The sequence below is a fragment of the Adiantum capillus-veneris genome, chromosome 8 (genome assembly GCF_014529385.1).
Source record: "Adiantum capillus-veneris isolate H3 chromosome 8, ASM1452938v2, whole genome shotgun sequence".
Lineage (NCBI taxonomy): Eukaryota > Viridiplantae > Streptophyta > Polypodiopsida > Polypodiales > Pteridaceae > Adiantum > Adiantum capillus-veneris.
The window spans coordinates 145307294-145331933 of NC_140938.1; the positions used below are offsets into that span (position 1 = coordinate 145307294).

Below are 24640 nucleotides of genomic sequence, written 5' to 3' on the forward strand. Positions count from 1 at the left end.
GAAAAGGAAGATCCAAAGCTTCTTGGAACATATAAATTTCAAAATCCCAACCTAAGGGCGTGGCCAAAACCAGATCAAGCTCTTTTAGTAGGCCAATTTTTCTTTCTGAAGCATATCAATCCAAGTTACAAGTCAAAAGTTACAGGGAAATCAATGAAAAATCCTCTCACAACTACACTGCAAGAAGAGATGGTAGAGAGGTGAATCAAGTGAAAAGAGGTAATCTTCGTCTTTTTTCATAAAATAAGATATTTGGAGAATAAAAGACACAAGCATGTGAATGTGACACCTCAAAGATGCATTGAAGGACAAGACACACAAGTTGGGACCCCCTGCTGGAGCCACACAGAAGATGCCTAGGTGGGACCCACATACATCATGCACCCACATGGAGCCTCAACGACCAAAAATACTGAATTTCATGATATTTTGAATCCTAATATTGTCCATTTTCAAAAATATCCAAAGAACATTTGATTTAGGCTAATTCTTTAGCCTAATAAAGTGATTATGTAAAACATGGCTCCCTCACCTATAAAAAGGGCAACCTTCTCTTCATTGGGGGCAATTTAGGAGTGAGTGAGAATATCTCAATTCCATAGGGGCACACTCATCTTAGTGCCATACTTTTCCTTGAAGAAAGACTGAATTCTTGCCTCATCTTCTCTCTCCATTAAGGTGGTGACAATTGCTCTCATGTAAGATATATGTTGCTAGTTTTTCTTTCATTTGCATATCTAGTACAATACTTGTCTCTAACTCTATCTCTATCTCTCATTATCTATCTTTAATACCACCACCACACTTAGATCTATCTCTAATTATATCTTTACTTCTGCTTTCATCTCTCTTGTTGTATCGTAATTGTTTCATTGGAAGGTATTCAAGCAGCAATCTTGTGAATGTAACGGGCACAACCTTCTTGCGAGAAATAATTATGTGCACAAGGTTAGTAAGCATATCTTCATCTTTCACAAGAATCTCTCTCTTAAGGTTCTCATTCTCTTCCACAAACTCTACAATCTCCTTGCTACAGGTACTTCTCTCCCCTGAGTATCCTTATTCCCTAAGGGCAACAATAGGGCTTGGGAGAGAAACTCTCTTCTTCTTCTCCTTTCACCTCTTTCACACCTTTATCTTTGAGCACACTAAGTATATCATTGATGAATAACCATAATCCACATAGAGGCAATTTCTTTCATTTCCATTCTGTGCGATCTATTGAGGTCAACATTTGGATTAGTCAAAAGATTCACTTTCAGCAACGCATAGTGTTTCTATTTGGTTTTGAAAGTCTCAGTGAAATACTTCTCTCACCAGATCCCATCATACTACCTATTATTGACTATAACGTATATTTTGATGTGAATGTGGTTATTTTATTATGAGTCAAGAGGATTTGTACTCACAACTAATCCCAATCGCTAGACAAAACATTTACATTATAGCAAGCACAAAGCTACAATTCCAAAGAGCAATCCGTAGCTTATTTAGACAACAGATTAAATATCATTAAATCATCCATTAACCCTTTTATCCTACCCATAATACGATATGATCGTAATCTCGATGTTTTCATTTAACTTTGAACAAAACAAGGTCAAGCTGTTTCTATACTTAGAACAAGCCTGGAAAATTGAAGTTTGGGGGGTTTCAAACAGGGTGGATTTTTTTTACCTTGTTTCAATGCTTCGAGCTACGAATCAATCTTTTTTTTTAGTATTGTGGGTTCTCTGCATTCCTCTCTTCAAACCATCTTTGATGTGACTCACAGTGCAGAGAAATAAATGTGCATGAAGCAAAATAGCAATGACATGAAATCCCTTCTTTAAGACAGGAGCACATATAATCATACATAGCTATGAAATCACTTGTGATTGTAAAGAAGAATCCACTTTGATCATGCCACCTTTGGGGCCATTGCTTCGTAGCTCAAACATCATCATCCAAGCTTCCATCCATATGTTTGAGCTCTACTGGCAAGCCAAGAGGACTTGACCACCCTTCAGATTGTTCGAGTTCTGTTAACTCCCCCTCTTTACAGCTACTTACATAGCTTTTTGTTTTCTTGTGACTCCTTTCCATGGTCATAGCTGCAAGTTGTTCTCTCGAGCACCTCGTTACCTCTTCCAGCTCATTATTCTCAACAATCTTTACCTGAAGTTGCTCTTGTAGAACTCCATTGCTTGCGCTCTTGATCTGATGAACATTACAAAAAATATCAGTAAAGCAAACTAGAACTCAACACTACAACGACGCAATTTTTTCTTGCAGCAATTCAAATGTCAACTCATTCAGTTGGTTCATAAGCTTCATCACATTCTACAAAATGTTAACAATATATTTTCAGACCAAACACTAAAGCATCACACTCTTGAAAGGGAGGAGCATGCTCTTAAATAATTCAAACATGCATGCATGTGTATGCGTGTGAGTGAAGACACCTCATAGGGGTAGAGAAGCTCAAAGGAAGCCAAAGCATGTGTTCGTGTATGAGTGAAGACACCTCATAGGGGCAAAGAGAAGCTCAAAGCCAGTAAATGTTTTGCAACACTCAATATCCTAAACCCAAACAATCCAAAAAAATACATGCACACTGGGCCACCTGACGCAAGGCCAAATCCCCTAAGACATCTCAGATGGATTTTCATTGTGAAAAGAAGCTTCTCCAACCCCTACAATATGCTTCTCAAGTACGGTTATACGAGACTTCTTTTCTTGAATCTCATATTTTAGCTTTTAAATTTCAACCTTTAGCAAAAAAAACCATGAGGATTGTAAGATTGATTAAGGAATTACAGAAAACTCTTTAATGGATACAAGAGTAGCAAGGGCGGCGCTGACGACATCCACCTACAAGTTACTATCATCAGGGTTGCTGGCTTCTTGCTCCAACATATGCTTTAATGAGCTAGATCTAAATGCAGCTTCGGTTGCAAAAATCTTAATCTGCTCTCTTAGCAAATCCAATTGGTCTGCCATGGTCTCTCCTGTCTGTGAACATGCTTGAGGAGTCAAATGCTGCAATTCTAAGAGAACATAATAACAACCTTTCCATTCTGGAATAAAAAAGAAAACCTTTGTGGGATGAAAGACATAAAACCTTACCGGTACTGGTCTTCACCCTGTGGTGCTAAAAAGTTTCCTAGCATGTGTGCGGTGCGATGCATTCTTCACTACAGAATGATCTTTCATCTTACTGCACATAGGATTCTTCTGTCCTTTCATCTCTGAAAGAGGATCTAGTCTCTTGTCCATTGACAACACAGAACCAGAGGAGCTGCTTTGGAGCGATCAAGCTGTAAACTTATAGCAAAACTTCCCATCAGATTTTCCAACCTTTCAAATCGCTACAAAAAGTGAAGCTTGCCACTAAAAACTTCATCCTCCTGAAAGTAGACGTGTAAATGAAAGACGAGAAAGCATGATGGCATGCTACTACCTCACATGCCAAGACTTGGATAAAACACTGCTCTGTCAAAAATAAAAATGTTCATGTACATCTTCTTCTCCAAAAGAATGTCTTTGTCTATGACGTGGTTGCACTTCTGGGACTGGATTTGGCACAGAGTTCTTTCTTGACACAAGAATCAGCTTTTTAAAGATCTAATTTTGCTTGCTCCTCTTCTTCCAACCTAGACTACATCTTAACTTGGCGAGCCTCGAGCTGCTGTAAGAGATATCAAACATCCAAGATTTAAGCACAAACATTTGTGCCTCTAGTCAAATTAATAGTTACAATAAGATTCTAGCGCTTCGCGAACACACCTGCTGCCAAAGGATGAGTATATCCTCTTAGACATCCTCCACACTAAGAACTTGGCCCTTCTCAATCATATCCCTCTTTAGCAGATCTAACTCTTCCTTCAAGCTAGCAATTTCTTTCTGATACTTCTTTGTTGATGACTTCTCATCCATTATCTACATCAAAAGGGTAATGAGTGCATGAGTATGCAGTGAACCTCAAAACTACAATGTTATCCAAAGACAAACAAGCACAAGATACGTGCAAAAGTTATGATTAATCTAATAGCAATTATGGAATTAAACGAACAATACCTTGTTAGACGATGTATGTATCTCCAAATGTTTTTCTCTGTGAGAAAATTTTAGAGTGTTGTTTGTCTCTTCAAAATAAGTTGAAGCCGGTGTAATTGTACAACTAAGCTACAATACAAAAACGATCCAAATTGTCAGACTGATCACCCTGACAAGTGGGTCTTTTAGGGACGACTAACACTCTGTAAAATGAAACAACCCGGAACAAAATACCAGAACAGATTCTCTCTCTCTCTCTCTCTCTCTCTCTCTCTCTCTCTCTCTCTCTCCCACATATATGAGGGATGTGTGCGCACTGTGCATCTGTGGCCAATATGCCGGCTTTGGCGACCATGAGAGCAATATGAGAGCATGCATCAAAAGGACTTTCATGTAAGCCTCGGTACACGCAATCCCAAGCCATGGGTAGGGTTGCCATCTAATGCAAGGCCTTATCTGAGATCTCCCCTTTGAGATGCAGATTTCCCATCGCCGCCATAGCTCCCGCAGGCTTTCTCAAAAGTGCAAAGGGGAACTTGTGTATGAGAGTGCATGGCAAAGGTTACCCTAGGCAGGGGCTACACTGGTTTACATAGAGGCAAAAACAAGAGAGAGATGACGCAGGACACAAAGAGATGGACAAAAACCAAAATGGGGCCAAGGAATATTAAAATCATACGGCTCCTAGCCCTATACCCTCTCTCCAAACCTAATATGTCTACCCACCCACCCACTGTGTGCAATGATGCCAAAGACACGATACCTGCTTCTCAAGACCATCATTTCAATGCTTCAACATTTTCTTGACACGGTTTTGTCACAATGAATGCCCACTATCTTATTTCAACCAATCAACATTTTTGGCTTATCAAAAAATGCTTGAAAATATAACTCAATCTTTTTTCTATTTTATTCAACAAAAAGAGAAGGCATCTCTAGAGCCTTTGCCTTTTGGGTAGGTCAAAAAGGGAACACATCACTATGGCTTTAGCCCTTTGGGCAGGCCAAAAGAAGAGCATCCTTGGAAGAACTAGTCTTCAGAGACAAACAACTAACACGTAACAACTTCAGCTATAAAATGAATTGAGTACAAAGTACATAACACAAGGTACTCATATTACACCAAGGTACTCCTTTGCAAGAAAAAATAAACCAAAATAATGCAAGTTCGTTGATTCTTGTTAAATTACTAACTATATCTCATAGCACGTTTCAAAACTTAAATGTTACGTTGCACCATGGTCAACAACGGTAGAAAAAGCTTCCCAATGTAGAAAAGCTAAGTAAATGTTATCTATCTCTACACTATAGACAAAGGGGGAGGGATTCAAGCCCCACCCAACCCCCGGCACGCAAGTGCCACGAGTCTAATTCTCCTTTGAGAGCCAATGTGCTCTGCAACTTGACACACAATGAGACAAGTTGCAAGAGAGAGAGAGAGAGAGAGAGAGAGAGAAAGAGATCAGGGGGGGGGGGGGGGGGGGGGGGGGGTTCCATCAGAGACGATGCCTTCACTCATCACCTCCACAATAGTACACATTATGATCCCAAGATAGATACATGAAGTTTCTCCATTCTACACATTCCTTCTTTATATCAATTCGAGTATACAAAGTAGTGTTCCTAAGTGAAGTTGTAAGATCACACATCCTATTTTAAGACACATTCTTAATTTTTTTGATTTTTGTGATTGACACACACGTTGCCCAATATTGCACTTTCTAACATGTCCCATCGCTCGTACGTGGCACGGGTCGAAGATAAAGCTCTATCATTTTGTAATGTAGGCCCATATCACACCAAGGCAATGGACGTAGTTGACCTAGCGGAGCTTGGGAGGCACCTGGAAAAGGTTTGACAAGATTTTTGAGCCTTTGTTGCAAAAATCACAAACAAGTGTGTGTATCAAATAGGAGCTGATTACAATGATGGTTGTAAAGCCGGTATCGTGGGTGCAAGAGAAGCTCTTGATCATGCCATTGGTTTTGCTATTGAGTTTGCATACAAAGCAGAAGAAGATAAGAGTGACTTGTATGATGTGCAAGAAGACAACAATAAATAAAATGAGGCTACAGATGTGGAGACAAAGGCTATGCAGATGATGATGATGTTGAAGAGGCTAATGAGGGTCTGAATGTCCAAGATATTGATGCCTAGTGGCTACATAGAAGAAGATTAATCAAGTTTATGGTAGCATCGACCCTAACAAATCTAGAAGCTTGTTGAACAAGTCTTAAAGATGTTAGCTAAGGGAGAGGACAGGGAGGTACCATATTTTCTCATTGGTATAGCTATCTTAGTTTTCTAGTGGAGTATATTAACTGTTTGAAATACCAAGAACAACACCCTCATGTGAAAGATTCTTTAATTGGCTTGTTAGGATATGTGTCTTATGGCATAAGCACTTAATATCCCCCCCCCCCCCTTATGCATATAGTATGAGCATGAAATAATGGGGGGACTACCCCTATTGCATACGCTTATGTCTGACCTCTAAAAACCCCCTTCTTGTACACTCACGTGATACCGTATGGAAATTTATAGTGAATCCCCCCGGATCGTGGCTCCAAATAAAAAAATAAAAATAGGAGGAAAAATTTCACCTCATTAGCTACGACCCCCATTTTATAAACGTTTTCCAATTTGAATGGAAACCATGTGTAAAACAATTATCAAAATAGGATATCTTTCTAGTAGCAAAAGTCTACTTGTGGTTCCCTTAGCTTAGACTTCCATTCAAGGATTTCATTGGCGTGATCACGATCGTGTGATTATGTTAATAACTCTAGTAATTACACAAGAAAAACACGTGATCACGGTAATTGTTAACTTGTTAACGTGACTTTGATGATGACCTGCAAAAACCCATAGAGCCAGTTAGCCCGTAGAGCAATGACTTTTATCAGTTAAGATGTTTTATTTTCTCGATGGACCTCCGACAAAATAAAAAACCTCGATGGGCGTAATTATATAAAATAAACCTCGTGCTTTCTGTGGGGCTTTAACTATGCAAATCCTTGGGGAGTGTATTCGAGTGTCGGGTATTTTCATCTCCTTGTGAATTGACCTAATGTTATAGAGTCAGAGGTTCTTTTTGGGGTCAAACGTGATTCTTAATTTGGTAACCACTTCTAAAAATATTTAATTCCTTTATCTAACATCAAGGTACGAAACCAAAACTTCTGAAAATTTGGAGAGTCTTGCTCATTGCGACAAAGCCATTGGTCCAAATGAGGGTTGTAATTGGTTTTAGAAGATGAGCATATGCAAATGACAAGTCGATAGTCAAGGGCTAGATGTCATGTACTAGTGTATTGGGTATATAAATATCCTTGAAGTCTTGCATTTTTCACCATCATAGATTTGAGTTGATATACAATGTCACTACAAAATATAAGAGCTATAATCCTTAATTGGCTAAAAATAGCTTTTATATATTGAATTGGTTGCATAAGGGGGCTACAATCCTTGACTAGGTACAAGTAGTCCTCAATGGGTGATTATATTGAAGATTTATTTGCGTTATTTCATGCATTGGTTTATACAAAGAGTGCATTATGTATTATAAAAGATTATTAGTGCATAACATAAACAATCATAGATACTATTTCTTTCGTGTATTTTTTGCAAATAATTGACATTTTTCAGTGTAGAAGTTGATTAGCCTTAACACTAGGTTGGTAATGGGACACTTTTATGTCCTGTTAAGTGACCATTTTCCTTGAATTATGTCAAGACATTTTTTTGGAATATCAATTCCATCTTTAACCTTGTCCTTGCACAACATTTCACAACCTAAACTGTGTGAAAAAATGGGTCCTGTTTTTGGCTTTTTTCAACTTTTTGCAACTATACCACTCTAGAATTCATGTTTGTGAGGTCTATAATGCTAGAGAACTATCTTTAGTAGTCCTCAACATGTCCTGATGCTTCTAGGGAGAAATAAATGTTAAAGTTGTAAGTTATGACCAAATTACAAAAATTGTCAAATCCTGTTTTTTAGCCAATTTTAGCTCTTCTATGATTTTTTTGGTGGCTTTCATAATATCCAAATGCAGTTTTGATTTTCTATGTCGCATATTGTAACATAAAGCTAATATTCCTTAAGTTTTAGGGCACCTAATACCCTATTTTGCATAGTAGACAACGATGGTTGATTTTTTCAATTATAGAAGAAAACGAAACATTCTACTATATCAAGTATAGCTTTTTCAATATTATTAGTTTCTTGTGACAACTACATGCATTTTGTAGGTAGTAACCATATCTAGTCATGAGGATCAAATTTGGCTAGATATTGAATAGTTTCTATGGGATTCCACAACTCATAATGTTGAACCCAGTTTTTTCATGTTTGCTGTATTTAGCACTTCATATTTGTCCCCAAGGTTCCCCTTGGTAAGAGATGTATTATTCTTTTGACATGATCCATGGCTCCTTATGAACCTAAAGGACAATAGGGAACTAAGAAAACATGCATATATTATTTGTATTGAACGTGGCTATAGAAACTTTGATGATAGGTTTGCAAAATGGTAAAAATTCAACTTTTTTGTACCTATTTCTTTTGGCAAAACAAAAAATAGTGAGTGAGAAGAAATCATATTTTCTGATCACCAACCCATTGAAGTTAACTAGGGAATTTATCTCAAGTCCTACAAAAATCCCTAATCTTATTTTTATGCAACAAAATGTAAGAAATGACTGTTTTCATGAAAATGTATTGGTCCATCAACTTTGGAGGCTTGGTGTGACCAAAAGATGAGAAATTTTACAAGTTTCTTATTTTTTCCATGTGTAGTAGGCCTTGAACTATAACCTCATGAAAGGATTTTACAAAATGAGTGGATCTACTATGGTTTTGGAGGTTTTTTTCAAAACCCTGAAAGGACACTTTTATGTCCTGTTAGGTTACCAACCTAGTGTTAAAAAGAGTTGTAAGAAATGTGAACATCCTCAGGCACCTGTAATCGCAAAGCGTTTGAGAGAAGATCTCACCAAAGAAGATACGTGGAAAGAGACAACAGATATATAGCTCTATTATGGATGCAAGTCAAGAGCAATCAAAGCCAAATATTAACTCTACTGATCCTGTGGTGACACCAACTAACCTTGGAGAATAGCCTACGCAAGGAGAGGAAATGTCATTAAGCAACGTTCCTTTTAAGAATCACAATGAAGGTGGACTTGGTCAAACGTGTTAAAAATATTACATCAAAGCTTTCGGATGCAGTCTCTAGAAGAAGCACAAACAACACTCACCAAAGCAATATTCTTTACCGGAAGTGCTCTAGTCATGGTAGACAACAATCATTGGAAGGCATCTTGGAAGAAAATCGGTAAGTTTGGCCCAAGAGTTTCAGCTCCTTTTTATCACACGATACGAAATGTTCTCTTGGACAACTGTTACATCAAAGTCAAAGATCGTGTTGGCAAAATAATACTTGGGAATATTTTTCTTTCAAGATGCACAATTATGAGTGGTGGTTGGTCAAATGCTCAAAGAAGACCATTGATCAATGTAATGCTGGTTTGTCCAAGGGGAGAAACGTTCATAAAGGCGAGTGACAATCCTAGTGCAGTTAAAAGTGGCAAATATATTTTTGAGGTCTTGATTAATATAATAAAAGAAATTGGTGTTGAACATGTCATTCAAGTAGTCATGGACAATGCAAAGAATTATAAAAACGCTAGTAAATTAATAAAGAGGTGCTTTCCACAATATTTTTGCCAATGGTTGTAATACGCATAGCTTAAACTTGGTGCTGAAGGATTGGTACACTAGTGAAGAAACCACATGGTTTGCCAAAATAATTGACACTGCGCGTCAAGTTGTGAAATTTATCTTGAAACAACAAAGAGTGCTCGATTTATACAGAATGTGCATGTCAATGATGTAGAAAATTTCTACTAAAACTCGCTTTTGCACGCATTTTTATACATTGGAATCACTTCTCCGTAATAAGTGCGTTGTGATTGACACTTTCAATTGCACAGCCTTTGATGAATGGCAGCTCGAGCAGAAAGAAAAAGTGAAAAAGAAATTACATGTGTATGTGGCAACATAAACAAAGCTGCTTGGTCAAGGAGTGTAATGGATGCATAGCATGTAATGATGTCCGTTATGTTCGCGATTTACAACCTTGATCAAAAGGTGCCAAATATGGGCAAAGTGTGGATGACATGGTGGTCGGTCCAACAAAGTCTTGAAAATCTTGAGGATCTGAAAGAGTCTGTAGTAGAGAAGGAGTGGCGACTACCATTCTTTGGCAAACAACGAAGGATTTTGGCCAAGTATTCTCATGCAAGATGGAAGAGCGCTCATAGTCGACTCCATGGTGTGGCTTACATGCATAATCCGGAGTATTGGAATTTAGATATGATGTCCAATACCGAGGTGGTCAGAAATTTCTATCACGTGGTCCACATGTTATACTCCAGCGTTCAAGACCGAATTGATTGTATCAAAGAAATGAGTGCATTTAAATTAAAAGAAGGTCCTTTTGCAAATGATTTTGTACAATCAAGGGCAAAAGAGCAACCTGCATGGAAGTGGTGGATGATGAATGGTGGAGAGCATTACTCAACCTTACGTCTCCTTGCAATGAAAGTACTGGAACGTGCAACAAACTCAAGTTTAAAGAGAAACTGGAGTATGTACAAATATGTTCCTAGCACTATTCGCAATAGACTATTAGCAGGCAGAGTGGAAAAATTAGTGTATATGTTTGCAACGAAAAGATATTGCATCACAAAGTTTTGGCTATGAGGAGGAAATGCCAACCTGGTTGTATGATTGTCAAAACAAAGATGAAGCTGAGTTCAATGTAGGTGTATCTCAATGTACTATCGAAAAAATAGAAGAGAATCCGGTAATAGATGTGGAAGTTGAATTACAAGGAGACCCACAACTCTCAAACTTAGAACCAAATAACACCTTCAAAGATTCAATATAGCTCAAGAGTAGATTGCACAATTGTATCAAAAACCATTATGAAAGATCTTGTATTCAATGTGTTTTGATCATATACAATGCTTCATATTTGCGATTATACATAGTTTGTCGATCTCAATTGTTATGCTCATGATTTCTAATTGTGCTAGGGGTATCTTGGCGGGCTTGCTTGAATTTATACTCATTTGCCATGCCAAACATAACATATATTCCTTGTGGAATATCTTGTGAATAGATTGCACATCGACTACTATTTTACATCAAACAAATAAGACAGACGAAGTGATAATAATGACCACATGCCAATGTATAGTATCCACTCCATCCATCAAGATCCCTGTAGAAAACTTGACATTGGGAAGATGAAGATGCATCTGAAGTAGACAAGGAGACCAAATATGGATGCAAGACAAGGTGACTAATGTGTGTCCCTTGTACAAGCAGAGGATTCACTCACTGTGTCAGATTTTGAACGTCTTTGCTTAAGCGATGAATACTTTTCTCCATCTGGACTTGTGAGGGTTGGCGTGTTTGGGTGGCTATAGAAAGCCATGTTATTTTTGCATCTTTCTCTGCCACCTGTGTTGTGGAAGTATCTTTCTCTCTCTTTAATTGTAGGTTGGTGTCTTCAACTATCAATGCCAGCTCATCTCGGATGAAAGTGACATAGCTCTCCCTGATATCATGAGTGACAACAATTTTCTCCTTCGACAAAAAGTCTATTGGTCACTGTTTCAAGAAAATGAATTTCTACGTGCTATATATCCACAAATTTTCCTTATGAGCTGAAAAAAACTTGACATTTTTTTTGGAGTATCGGTTTCACCACTAACTTAACTCTTGCACAACATTTTTGAACCTAAGCTGTGTGAAAAAAGGGTCCTGTTTTTGGCTTTTTTTCGATTTTTTGCAACTATACCACTCTAAACTTCATATTTGTGAGGTTTAGATTGCTAAGGATAAGCTTTCATAGTTATCAACATGTTTTGATGCTTGTAGGGAGAGCTAAGTGTTAAAATTGAAAGCTATGACCAGCTTACAAGAATTGCAAAATCCTGGTTTTTGGCCAAAATTAGCACTTTTACGATTTTTTTGGTGGCTTTCTTGATATCCAAATTCAATTTTGATCGTGTAAGTGTAATGTATAACATAAATCTAATCTTCGTTGAGTTTTGGGGGACCTAATATGCTATATAGCATAGTATATGATGATGGTTGAGATTTTTGATTGCTGAAGAATACGAAACATTTTACAGTAGCAAGTATAACTTTCTCAATATTGCTAGTTTCTTAGGCCATTTGTGTGTATTTTGTAGGTAGTAACCATATCTAATCATAAACTACAAACATGTCTAGAAATTGAGTAGTTTCTATGGGTTTCTAGAGGTCATAATGCTAAACCCAGTTTTTTCATGTTAGCTGTATTTAGCACTTTATCATTGCCCCCAAGGTTCCATGGCTCCTTTTGGATTCAAAGGCCCAAAGGGAACTAAGAAAACTCATATATAGTATCTGTATTGAGTGTGACTATAGAAACTTTGATGATAGGTCCGCAGAATGACAAAAATGCAGCTTTTTTGTACCTTTTTTTTTTCTGAAAAAAAATTGGTGAGGTAAAAGAAACCATATGTTTTGATCACCAACCCATTGAAGTTCACGCAGCATTTTATCTCATGTCCTACAAAAATCCCCACTCTTATTTATATGCAATCAACCGTAAGAAATTGTTGTTTTGGGAAAAATGCACTGGTTCATCAACTTTGGAGGCTTGTAGTGACCAAGGGATGAGAAATCTTACAAGTTTCTCATTTTTCCCATATGTAGTAGTCCTTGAACTATAAGCTCATGAAAGGATTTTTCAAAATGAATGGATCTACTATGGTTTTGGATTTTTCTCCCAAAACCCTGAAAGGACACTTTTATGCCCTGTTAGGTTACCAGTCTAGTGTTAAGAATAATTCTAGTAGATTAGACATGCAGAAATTATTACCTTTGACATGAGAGATGTAATAGAACTTTGTGCCCACATAATCTCCCTCATCAATCACCTATGACTCATCTTCATACCTTGCCCTTGCAATGTGCTTAAACTCAAGATTTAAGGACTTAATGCAGGCAGTCCACCACAACATAGCAATGTTTGGTATTGAGCAACTTTAATCATCCCAAGAAATGGTAGACAATCTGTTTCTACTACAAACACGCATGCACCAATTAGGTACTCTTTCCCATTTTTAAAGGCTATAACCGTGCCCCATAACTCTCTCTTTTTCTGTGGATAGTTTCTTTGGCGAGCACTTAGTACCTTTTCTCCAGATCTCACCACATAATTGTGTACTTCTTTATCATCTTTCCCTATTTCCCATCCAATTCATGTAGGACTGGTGTCTACTTTCACAATTATTGGCCTTTTACACTCATAGCCTACCTTTCTCAAAGTTGGTGAGGACTGGTATGTTTCTTTCTAACCTCAATGATGCTAGTGTATGTTTCTTTCATTCTTTGGATGGTATTTACCTTTGTTGGGAAAGGTTTCCAACCATATGGCCCACACATGTGCCCCATGAGCACTTCATTGACACCAAACATAGACTTTTTCCTTGACCAAGTAAGATTTTATTCCTCCAACCTAGATAGAATTGTATCACAATTATTTATGTGATTTTCCACAAACCTGTGGCAAGCCCTTAGATCCAAAGCTTCATATTTCTCACCTTCTTCAAATCCTTTTATAGGCAAATCATCAATGAAAGGTATTGTGATTTGGGGAATAAATTCACGTAAGACCTTATACATCCCATTCATGATATGTGCAACCGAGTTGGTTGCTCCCTACAGCAAGGTACACATTCTTACGAAACCTAAAGGTTTCCTCATGGTTGTCAAGTCTTTGCTTTCAATTGCAAACTATAATTGATCATACCTTAAAAGAGTCTCCCATTGAGTAGATTTCCCTCCCTAGAAACACCTCTGCAAAGTCAATTACAATTGGACCTATATCTACGTTCCTAATTGTCACCTTGGTCACCAGTTGCATATCTTGGATGAAGCGTAGAGCGCCATTCTTCTTTGGAATTGTGAGACACCTATTTGACTCCAAAATTCCCATTTTATTCTTTTCATTCAATAGCTCTACTGACTTTGGCAAATGAGCCTTTGGAACCGGAATAGGCCGTAGATTCCAAGGTACATGAGGTATTGTAAAAATCACCATAGGAGCTAAAATGTAAAGATCACCACATCCTATCTCATGTGGATCAAATGAAAAATCCTTAGCATTCCTTTGAAGCACTTTGTCTCCTCTTGTGCTATAAACTCCTTGCAACCAATCTGCAACTCCTAAAAAGACTCCTTTGTGAAGGAGTGCTCAATCTTTTTAGGGTTCTTCAAAGTTGGTTGCAAAGAAGCTTGCTGAATCTTTCCCCTGTGGTTTGGTGGAAAGGGTGAGGCTACTATTTTCACCTTCTTTGCTACACTCTTGCATTTAGTTTCAACATGGACCTCTGGGCCAAGTGTTTGCTTGAAACATTGGTTTTCTTTAAAGGCTTCTATGATTTGATGCATTTCCACAACGCATACTTCCACAACTTCATTCTCAAGATGCAAACTAGACTCTATTATAGCATCAAGATCACCCATAGTATCTACAAAAGAAACTTGCTCACACAAACCCAAAACATTTTCAGTAGGCTCTAACAACCCACTCTCTGTCATGCCTATTTTTACATTATGTACATATTGCTTCTCACATCTCTTAAGATCCTCAAGTTTTGTAAAACATATTGATCCATTCCTTGTTACCACACGGAGATCGTAGAAAAAAATTCATCCATTTTTGGATCAACCAAGAACCTTTTTTGTTCTGTACCACTACAATCTTGCTTTACAATGGTATTTGGCCAAAACCCATCATTTTCCTATGATGATGAAACTCTTTACTCACCTTTGGTAGAGGATGATCTCTGAGTTTGTCAAAATTTCTTTCATGGTCTACACAAACTGTGAGAAATTGAACATCATGTTTACCATCTTTGCTTCGTATCCTTGCATAAGCTGAACCATCATCCACTACCTTTGTTTCCATTCAAACTTTCACAATCTAGGTCTACCCAAGGATAAGAGGAAGGTGTGTCCTGTATAAAGAAATTTTAGTCAGACTTTACATTACTTATTGTCACCTTTATAGTTTGGCATGGTGCATACAATTCATCTCATGAATAGTTTGCCACTTTGACCATCCCACCATCTTATGTGTCCATTGGCCATTTACATTTGTTGTTGACATTTTTTGACATTATATTTATTTGAGACCCATGGTCAATTAAGGCAACAAATGGTTTTTCGAGATCAACTACCTTAACCAATGTCTCTATAGTAGCTCGCACTCAGTGCCTTCTAGAATAGTGGCTCCTAGGAATGCTTTGAGCTTCATCCTTATCATGAAAAAATTTCCCTTTTCTTACATTCTAAGAAGACTGGTAGCATCCTACCGTAGCTTCATCACCTTATTTAGCTTGCACATGTACTCCTTATGTATTTACAGCATCACCTTCAGCTTGTGGGTGAATAGCCTCTCCAACTACATCCTCTTTTTTATTTGTGAGGAGATGCACCGGCCCCTCATAGGTTTTCCTTTCTCAATTATTGATTTCCTAGAGTTGGGAGGCGTTATAGCCAATCTAGCCAGCTCTCAAAGTTTGATAGATCATTTCATAGCCAGAGTTGTAAAAAGTATTAAGCTTCGATTGAGTGGAGAGAAGCTTGTTGTAATTAGCATCCTTGGTTTTCTTTAAAAAATCAACAAAGAGGATTTTTAGGTTTGGAACCTGGTAAGCCGTGTCATAGTACCATGATTTTTTTTGTTTTCAAATGGTCCATGTAAATTCCCCTTGGCCTTGTTCGAGGCTCTCTCAGGACTCCTATGTGATCTCCTAGCAATATTTTCTTCCAAGTAAAAGATTTATCTAGCAATTTATGTATGTAAAGGAGCAAATGTTTATGAATTCAAAAACCAATTCCGAAATAGAAAAGATAGTGTTCCTAGCTCTCTTTAACACCTGCACCAAAACCCTAAATTTAACTAAGATTTAGCCAACCTTTCACTAGTTTGCTTTATGAAAGATGGCATAAAAAAGTTTTTTTCCTGGTCGGGCTGACCGGGCCCCTAATTTATTCTAACTTAAACTTCCATTGTGCTTTAGATTACTTTACTTGACACTCTCTATTCAGCTTCATGTAGAGGAGAGGATGAGATGATATTATATCAAGGTAGGTGACTGAGTCCTCCCAAGTGAAGGCATAGTACCTCTGAGGCTCCTAGCGATGGATAGCCCATTGAATATCCTAAGGGAAGGAGTTTAGTATGTGAAGAATTGGATCCAATTCCAATGGAGACAAGATTTTATGGCTAGTTCTCTTGAAGTGAGAAACTGTATGTTGTATGAGTTCCAAATATCCCTCCAGCGTCCACAAATTAATTCCTTTATTGATTAGTTTGGATATGATTGGGTATTGTCTCTTCAAGTAGGGGATGAATCATAGCCAAATGAACACCATATAGAACTCATAACATACAATTGAGGGCCAATCCTTCCCCTCGACGTTGAGCTTGATTTTACTTCTAACTTCCATCCATTCGTTGACTAGAGATTTTAAGAGATTTGAGCCTTGGAAAGCACATTCAACTTCTCCAAAGAATATGGTATTCAATGGAACATTGGATTTTATTCCTTTGACTTGACATTTAGAAGCAGTTAGGTAGTGCTTGATTCGTCAAATTCAATGATGTAGAAGAGTAGAGCAATGGGGAGAATACATGAGGGAGGAAGAGGGGGGGGGGGGGGGGGGGGGGGGGGGGGGGGGGGAGGGAGAGAGAGAGACTTCTAAATGAACTAATCAAGCAATGAAATAAATGATAAGACAAAGAAGGCAAGTGTTTCTTATATACTAGCCTAGGGACCTTAAGTACCCCTCAACAAATTTCTCTTCCCAAATTTTGACAAATAAATAAAATAAATACCTAAAGCCAAATTAAATATTTGGATGACATTGGGCCACTCATTTGAGATGCATGTGTCCCTATATGACTTGTATCCACTATCACAATGACATGCCTTCCACATGCATAATCCACCCGAACTTGGTGTACAATGTAATAACGCTTTTAACTTCTTGAAAGATATTACATGTACATATCCCCATTCAAATTTGTGATTCTTTCTCAACAATTGGTACAGAGGATCAACTACATGCAAAAGACACATGCGCCTAAAAATCTTTGCACCTAAGTGACACTTACATACATCTCCTTCTTTTTTTGAATTGCATCAACCTTCTTAGACAAGGTCTTCTACCATAGGGACCACACAAATTCTCTACAATAAGCACTTCTTTTACTCCAAACACATATTGAAATGTAGAAAAATTGTGAAGCTTTTTAGTTCGGAAAGCAGGCAAAAGAATCCTTCCCTCATGACAAGCATGTAAGCAGGAGTGCATTAGATTTGATAAATAGAGATGTATGGGTTCTAGAAAAGACTACATCTATGGGTGGATGTGGATTATAATGTGAGTTTCATTGATGATCATACGAGGAAGGTATGGGTCTATTTCATCAAGCAAAAAAGTGAGGTGTTTATACACTTTCAAAATTTCAAAGTTATGGTTGAAAACTAGATTGGGAAACATGTAAAGTGCCCGAGATCACATGGAGGGGGGGAATACTTCTCTAACAAATTCAATGGATTTCTAAAAAAGCGGGCACTTGAGGATGGCTTCAATCTTGTCCTTCACTTTATCTAGATACTCTATGCGCATCTTATTATAATTAGTAAGAACAAAAGAATCTTGAAATATGGGTTTGTGCATAGCATTGAATGGTATACCGCATGCCACAAAATCTTGTGTCCATTTCAAGCTTTACTAACTTTACTTGAGCTAGAATCTACTGTTGTTGACGTTGAAGCATGTTCATGAAGAGGATTTGATGGGGGGTGTGATCATTTGCTTCTCTAGGCATCCTGTCATTGACAGTAGACATTCAACTAGTTTGGCAGTAGCACTTTTCTTTTTTAGATGCAAGAATTCTCTCTACTATTCGAGCATACTTTGGCAGTTTTCATGAATATCTCTTGGCGGATCCATACGTGTACTCAAACACATTACCAGGGACTTTACATAGATGCTCTTTGATTTTGTTTGCATTACCACTAAATGCGTGGTCGCAGATCTTGCATTTCAATTGAGATGTATTCTTTCCAGCACGCAGCTTGTGGACATTTCTCTACTCATGTCCTTTCACCATGCTGACATATGAATTTAATCTGCTAGAAACAACAAATCCAGCTATATCAATTCTGAGGTAAAAAACAATTCAAAGCAACAAACTACACAAGCAATGCTCTATCCATCAATATAGTGATCAAAATCTATTCACATTATCAATTAGACTCATGCAACATTATCAACTAACAATAAGCAATGATATTCTTATCGTTCTTCATGTATAAACTTATGTCAATCAAATCATCTTTTCAAATGCAAAAAAGATTCATCACTTCAATCACAATGCTCACATTGCACTGCGCGCATCGATTTATCTAAAGTGCAAGCTTTTGGTTCTCACACATTACGATAATCAATAATCTTAATCGCTTATTTAAAAGAATACAATTAAATTTTATCATCATGTTACACTATATCAATTTATCTAAAGTGCAAGCTTACGGCTTTCACACATTATGATAATCGATAATATTAATCGAATCTTGCAGTTGGTTGTCGTTGTAGCATGAGGATTAATTGTAAACCTTGACGATTGTCATATTTATCAGAAGTGGGAACATGAAGTTATCACACTCCACGGTAGATCTTTGAGTGCTTATCTATTTGCAATTGTTGCACATGTACGGTCACATAGTATGATAGACGTAGCCGTCCAAATACAGAAGATTTAATATCAATGTATTTGGACATGAGATTCCTAAATTTTCATTCCAATGAGAGCATAGTGTGATGGCTCTTCACAGGACAAAAAAAAATCTACATTTGTTCAATTTGAAGTGAGAAAATATATGCATGTCAAAATCAAACGAACCAAAATAAAACTAAACTCTATTCTATTATATTTTGTAAATTGATTACCTCATGTGAGAGTACACTATGCACACAACAAGAACCTCTAAATTATATCAATAATTCACTTCCACATGTCGATAAACTGAGCACGTAGCAAGTGACTCCTATAAAATAAAATCAGTCAAATATATTAAAAAAATTAAATTGATTTAAAACAAAAGTAATTTAAAACTATTCTAAATCTCAATAATTTTTGAATCATAGATTTTTTTTTGTTTTTTTCTTTTTCATCTCTAATCCAACCTATATTTCTAACTTTATCTCCTTCTCTAATCAAATATATCTCTCTCCCTTACATTCTTTGGTACTCCATCTCTCTCCCTTACATTCTTTGGTAATCCATCTCTCCAACTCTCTTTGTCCATAATCACCTATATATCTCTACATAAGCCTCTACCTCTATCTCAAGCTACCGGCCATAACATATCCTTTTCTATATGCTTACATTATCTTAAATGAATAACCCACACGATGCCAACTTTCCCCATTTCCATAATGTGAAATCTCTTAAGATTAATGTGTGTTTAAGTTAAAAATTTCACTTCGAACAAAGAATTGTATTTCTTTTTGGACCTGAAAGGCTACAAGAAATTCTTATCTCACCACTCCCCATTATTCTATCACTCCTAGATTATTCCAACTCATTTGATGTGCACATATTTATTTTTCTCTACAGGGTGAGTCTTGATTGATTATCAACCATAAAAACTTATATACACAACTCATTCCAATCGCTAGGTAGAATATATACATCATTGTGAGTACAAAATTGTAGTTTCAAAGAACAATTCGGGGAGTGTTTCAAACATAAAGATTAGCCGCTGGTACATCTGAAGATGGTCGGCCCTTGGAAGTGCAAGAAGCCTAGGCATGACAGTTTGCAGGCAAATGACAAAGACATTGAGGGAGTGCTTGATGCACCCAGTTGACAGGTACACAGAGACAGAGCACTCTCTAGTTGAAACGGCAAGTGTTTCTTGCTATCATAGGTGACAGAATCAAATGGTGATATCACAAGGTTGGGAGCAAGACAAGGGATGTTGGATAGAGGTGCTATAAAGTTTGTGATATGGGATTTTCGGCGGGATGTCTGTAGGACACTCTACTGCCAGGATGTGTATGCCAAATGCGGCATTGTACAAGTCACTCGTGGTTCTCAAGCCTTGTAAGGTGAAAGGTGCTATGATGCGAATGCCGAGTCGGACATCAAGGTCAGCTAGCTTGAAGGTTTGTGGTCAGAGGGAGTTTGCATAGCGGATTTGGATTATTGAAAGAAGGTCGAAGTTGCAGGAGAGAGAAAGGACAGTGGGCGAGAAGCGTGGGAAAAATGGCTGAGACGGAGGTTTTTTTTAGTTTGAAAGTCTGCATGAACGGATGTGTGAAGTGGAGCTAAGGAGGAATTTTAAAAAAAAACTTGTAATTTTACATGCAGTAGTGGTGGCGCTACTGCAGCTCGGCATGGCAACAAACAATGAACTGGAGGGAAAAAGAGCATGATTAAGGGACCGAGGGCAGCCTTGGACGGGGGGCTGCATGGAGAGAGCCGATAAGTAGGTAGGGAAGAGAGCTCACAAAGTCACCATGACTGGAGTGGATGGCTAGAGCCAGGGAGGGCCTCTCCAAGGACGCGAGCAAGATTGGGAGGCCATGAGCATGAGTTGGAGGGTGGCGGGTTGTTGCAGACGGGATCCGCCATGTCAAGATAGGCCAAGGAGGAGCTGCCAAGGGGTGGCAGTAGGAGGAGGTGGAGCGCCATCTTATGCATGACAAAGAAAGAAGCAGAGCTGAGGGCTGCAGAAGGGCTTCTAGAGGTGGAGGGTTGTCGAGGAAGGAATTGCAGATGGATGGAAGGGTGGCTTTGGGTGAGAGCGCCATCAGTAGGAGGAGGGCGAGTAGCCTAGGAGGCAACCAGCAACATAGAGAAGGGCCGAGAGGCTGTCGCAAGGGGCAGGGGGAGTGCAAGGAAGGGGCAGCCCAGCGACGAGCCAAGAAAGAAGGGATGATGCCATTTACAAAGGGTGCAAGGATAGAAGAAGAAAGAAGAGCTGCCGGGTTTTCTCACATGGATTAATGAAGCAAGGTGAAGTGTAAAGGCTTCGAGGAATAATTGTTATTAGTGCCATCATTGTACCCAATTTTTTTGTGTTGGATTTTCCACCAATTTTTCCGTATGTTCGTCTTGTCTCGTGTATAGCACTCGGTTGGCTCCAGGTTTTGTGTGTGTGTGTGTGTAGAGAGAGACAGGGAGGAAGAGGGTGAGCGAGCTTATTGTGTGTTTGCAGATTTGATGAGTGTGCTATGCATTAGCAGTTATGGTTGTATGTTGTTGAGCCAATTATGCTTGGAGTTTATAAGTGACTGTGTATAGCCGGTGACGCTCGTAGGCGAGTCGGTGCATTGGAGATTGGCAGATAGTGTGTGTGTGTGTGTGTGTGTGTGTGTGTGTGATTTTGTGTGGTTAGGGGTGCGGGTTAATCCTTGGGCTATAGAGAGGCAGTGTAGAGTGTGCTGGGTTTGTTCTCCCTTCCCCCTTTCCACCGCTATAAATGCATCGATAAATCCTTTCTTCCTATGCTTGATTAGATATAATCAAAGCTTGGATGTTTTCATCTTTGTATTATTTTGAGAGTTGTCTCAACATGAGGGGATGTGAGAGAGATCGTACTATGGTTGCACTTTAAGTATTCACCACCAAACACCACACTTCATGGAGTGAATCCTCTGTCACCTCCTCACAAGCTCTCACAGCTAGAGGTCCGATAACTTCATGGAAAGCATGCCAACATCTCGACATACTTTTGGTGAACCCAATGCAAAGCTGCCAAGATGAGAGTTTGTGCGTAACTATGGGTGATCATGTGGAGCAACATGGTATGCATTTTGACACATGAACAATGCAAATGTTTGAAGCATTTGCAATGTTCATACAGCAAGAAGATTCCACTAAAAGAAGGGAGATTGCAACAACCAAATCCATATAAGCAATCGTCAACAGAATGGATCAATTCAATGGCAAAGATGTAACCAAGTACTTGCGTAGGAGGCTCACATTTGCATCACGTGTGAGAAGGTGAGATGATTCAAAGTTTTGAGTTAGTTGTTGCTCCAAATATTAGGGAAAATGTAGGGGCAACTAAATGGGCATGGGAGAGATTGGAAAGAACTCACAATAGCTTGAAAATTAAAGAGTAATACCTCATGGAGGATTCTGAGAGAGTGACCAAAAGAATTTTCTTAGAATGGGTAGCCAAGCGAAAGGAGAGACTTTCAATACCATATCTACTTAGATATTTTGAGGAGCGCTATGCACAATTCACAAGGACAGAAAATGCCATACTAGATGTAGAGAAGAACAAATCTTTTCGTACAATCTGCATATAAAGACTTTCAAGGGAATTTGGAGCTGCTTCTTGAAGATAAAGATGTTGAACAAGGACTAAGGATTGACTTCAATAAGGTTGAAGGTGCCATCTCACTACTTGTTGCCAAGCAACAAAGAAGAAGGGACAAGATGGTAGTAAACACTACAAGTCCTTCCTCCTCAACTTTTGACAAAATGGTAAAGCCTACTTTCGTAGTTCCTAAGTTTGATGAGTCCATGCTAGATGAACTTGCGAAGGTAATGCATGATTTAAAGGTAAAGCTTGAAAAGTTGGAAGAAAAAGGCCAACCATCGGGGACACTTCCTAGGCAAACAAATCAACCCAAAGAAGGTTTTTTTCGCATATATATATGGTGTGATAGCACAGATCATGTAAGAAGGGATTGTGATAGTTCTAATGATGCTTTAAGAAAAGATGTGTTTTATAAGGATCGTAAAATCCACTTAAGAGAGACAGATTTACCCTTAAGAACTAACTTTTCCAAGGGAGAAATTCAAAACCTTAGTTGAAGATATGGTACCTAGCCATGCCACCTCTTTGATTGAGGGAGCTACTTATGGAGTAAAAATTGAGCATCTTCATGATGAAGAGATGATTGATCACCATGGTAGAATTTGGCCAAATGTCATGGAATTAGATAATAAAGGAAAGCTTACTGAAGAGATTTTTCATGAAGAAGGTGATTGCATACGTCTAGAAACAAAGTTGAGTGATCCAGTGGACTCAATGTCGGTGCACGCCTACATTACAATCTGCCAAAGCAATGAAAATATTGTAGAAGAAAAGCGTATGCGTGAAAATGGTGATGAAGCGCCTTCGAAAAGAGATACAAAAAGTGGAGAAACTAATGATGCAGCACCTTCATGAATGCCACCAACACAAGCACTACCTTCATGAGTGCCACCAACACCAGTACCACCTTCACTAGAGGTGACCATGGACGAGTCTACAACATGGAAGAAGAATAACCACCAAAAGGTAAGCCAAATGGATCAGCTTAAGAACTGCAATCTTACATTAATCTTGCTATACAGATTTGAATAAAGTGCTAGAAGAGAGGATTTTAAATAGCAAAGATGAATTTACTTTGGCGGAGGTGCGTGGCATTGCCAAGCGTGAATTCCATCAATAAACTATTGACATCATCGAGAGAAAGAGGCAAAAACTTGAAGAGGTTATTTGCTCACAAGTTGAAGGTGATGCTGTAAATACACAAGAAGGACAGGTGCAAGCTAAAGAAGGTGATGAAGCTATGGTAGGATGTTACCAGTCTTCTTAGAACGTAAGACAAGTGAAATTTTTTCATGATGGGGAGGAAGTTAAAAGGATTCCTAGGAGTCACTATTCTAGAATCCACTGTGTGTGAGATACTATAGACACATTGTTGATGATGGGGAGAAAGCTCAAAGCATTCCTAGCAGCCACTATTCTAAAAGACACTCGGTGAGAGCTACTACATAGACATTGGTAAAGGTAGGTGACCTTGAAGAACCATTTTTTGCCTTAATTGACCATGGGTCTGAAATAAAAATAATGTCAACAAGTCTATACAACAAATGTAAATGGCCAATGGACACCAAACATGGTTGGATGGTGAAAGAGGAAAACAATTCATCATGTGAATTATATGCAACATGCCGAAGTGTAAAGGTGACAATAGGAGATGTAAAGGTTGAATAAAATTTCTTTATACAGGGCACATATTCCTATTATATTATCCTTGGGTAGCGCTACATTGTGGGAGTTTGAATGGAAACAAAGGTAATGGATGATGGTTCAGCTTATGCAAGGATATGAAACAAAGATGGTAAATATGCTATTCAATTTCCATAGTTTGTGTAAACCATGAAAGAAATCCTGACAACCTTAGAGATCATCCTCTACCAAAGGTGAGCAATCAGTTTCATGATCATGGGGAAATGATGGGTTTTGTACATAGTAGAGCCAATTTGGATGAAATAAGGGTTATTTAGGGTTTCTATATTCTTGATCTAAGGATCAAGGAGGAGCCACATTTCCAAAAGTATGGCACTTTTGTACAGTGTCAAGATCTCCTTCACTTGCCTTTGAAATATTTTGCACTATTTTAGCCATAACTTCTCCATATGATCTCAAAATTTAGTGCTCA

The 24640-nt window shown here is 38.3% G+C and overlaps 1 pseudogene; it reads right to left on the minus strand.

Annotated features, from left to right (window-relative positions):
• Positions 1 to 1932: 1932 nt before the first annotated feature.
• Positions 1933 to 20885, minus strand: LOC147453118 (kinesin-like protein KIN-7E, chloroplastic; annotated as a pseudogene).
• Positions 20886 to 24640: the final 3755 nt, after the last annotated feature.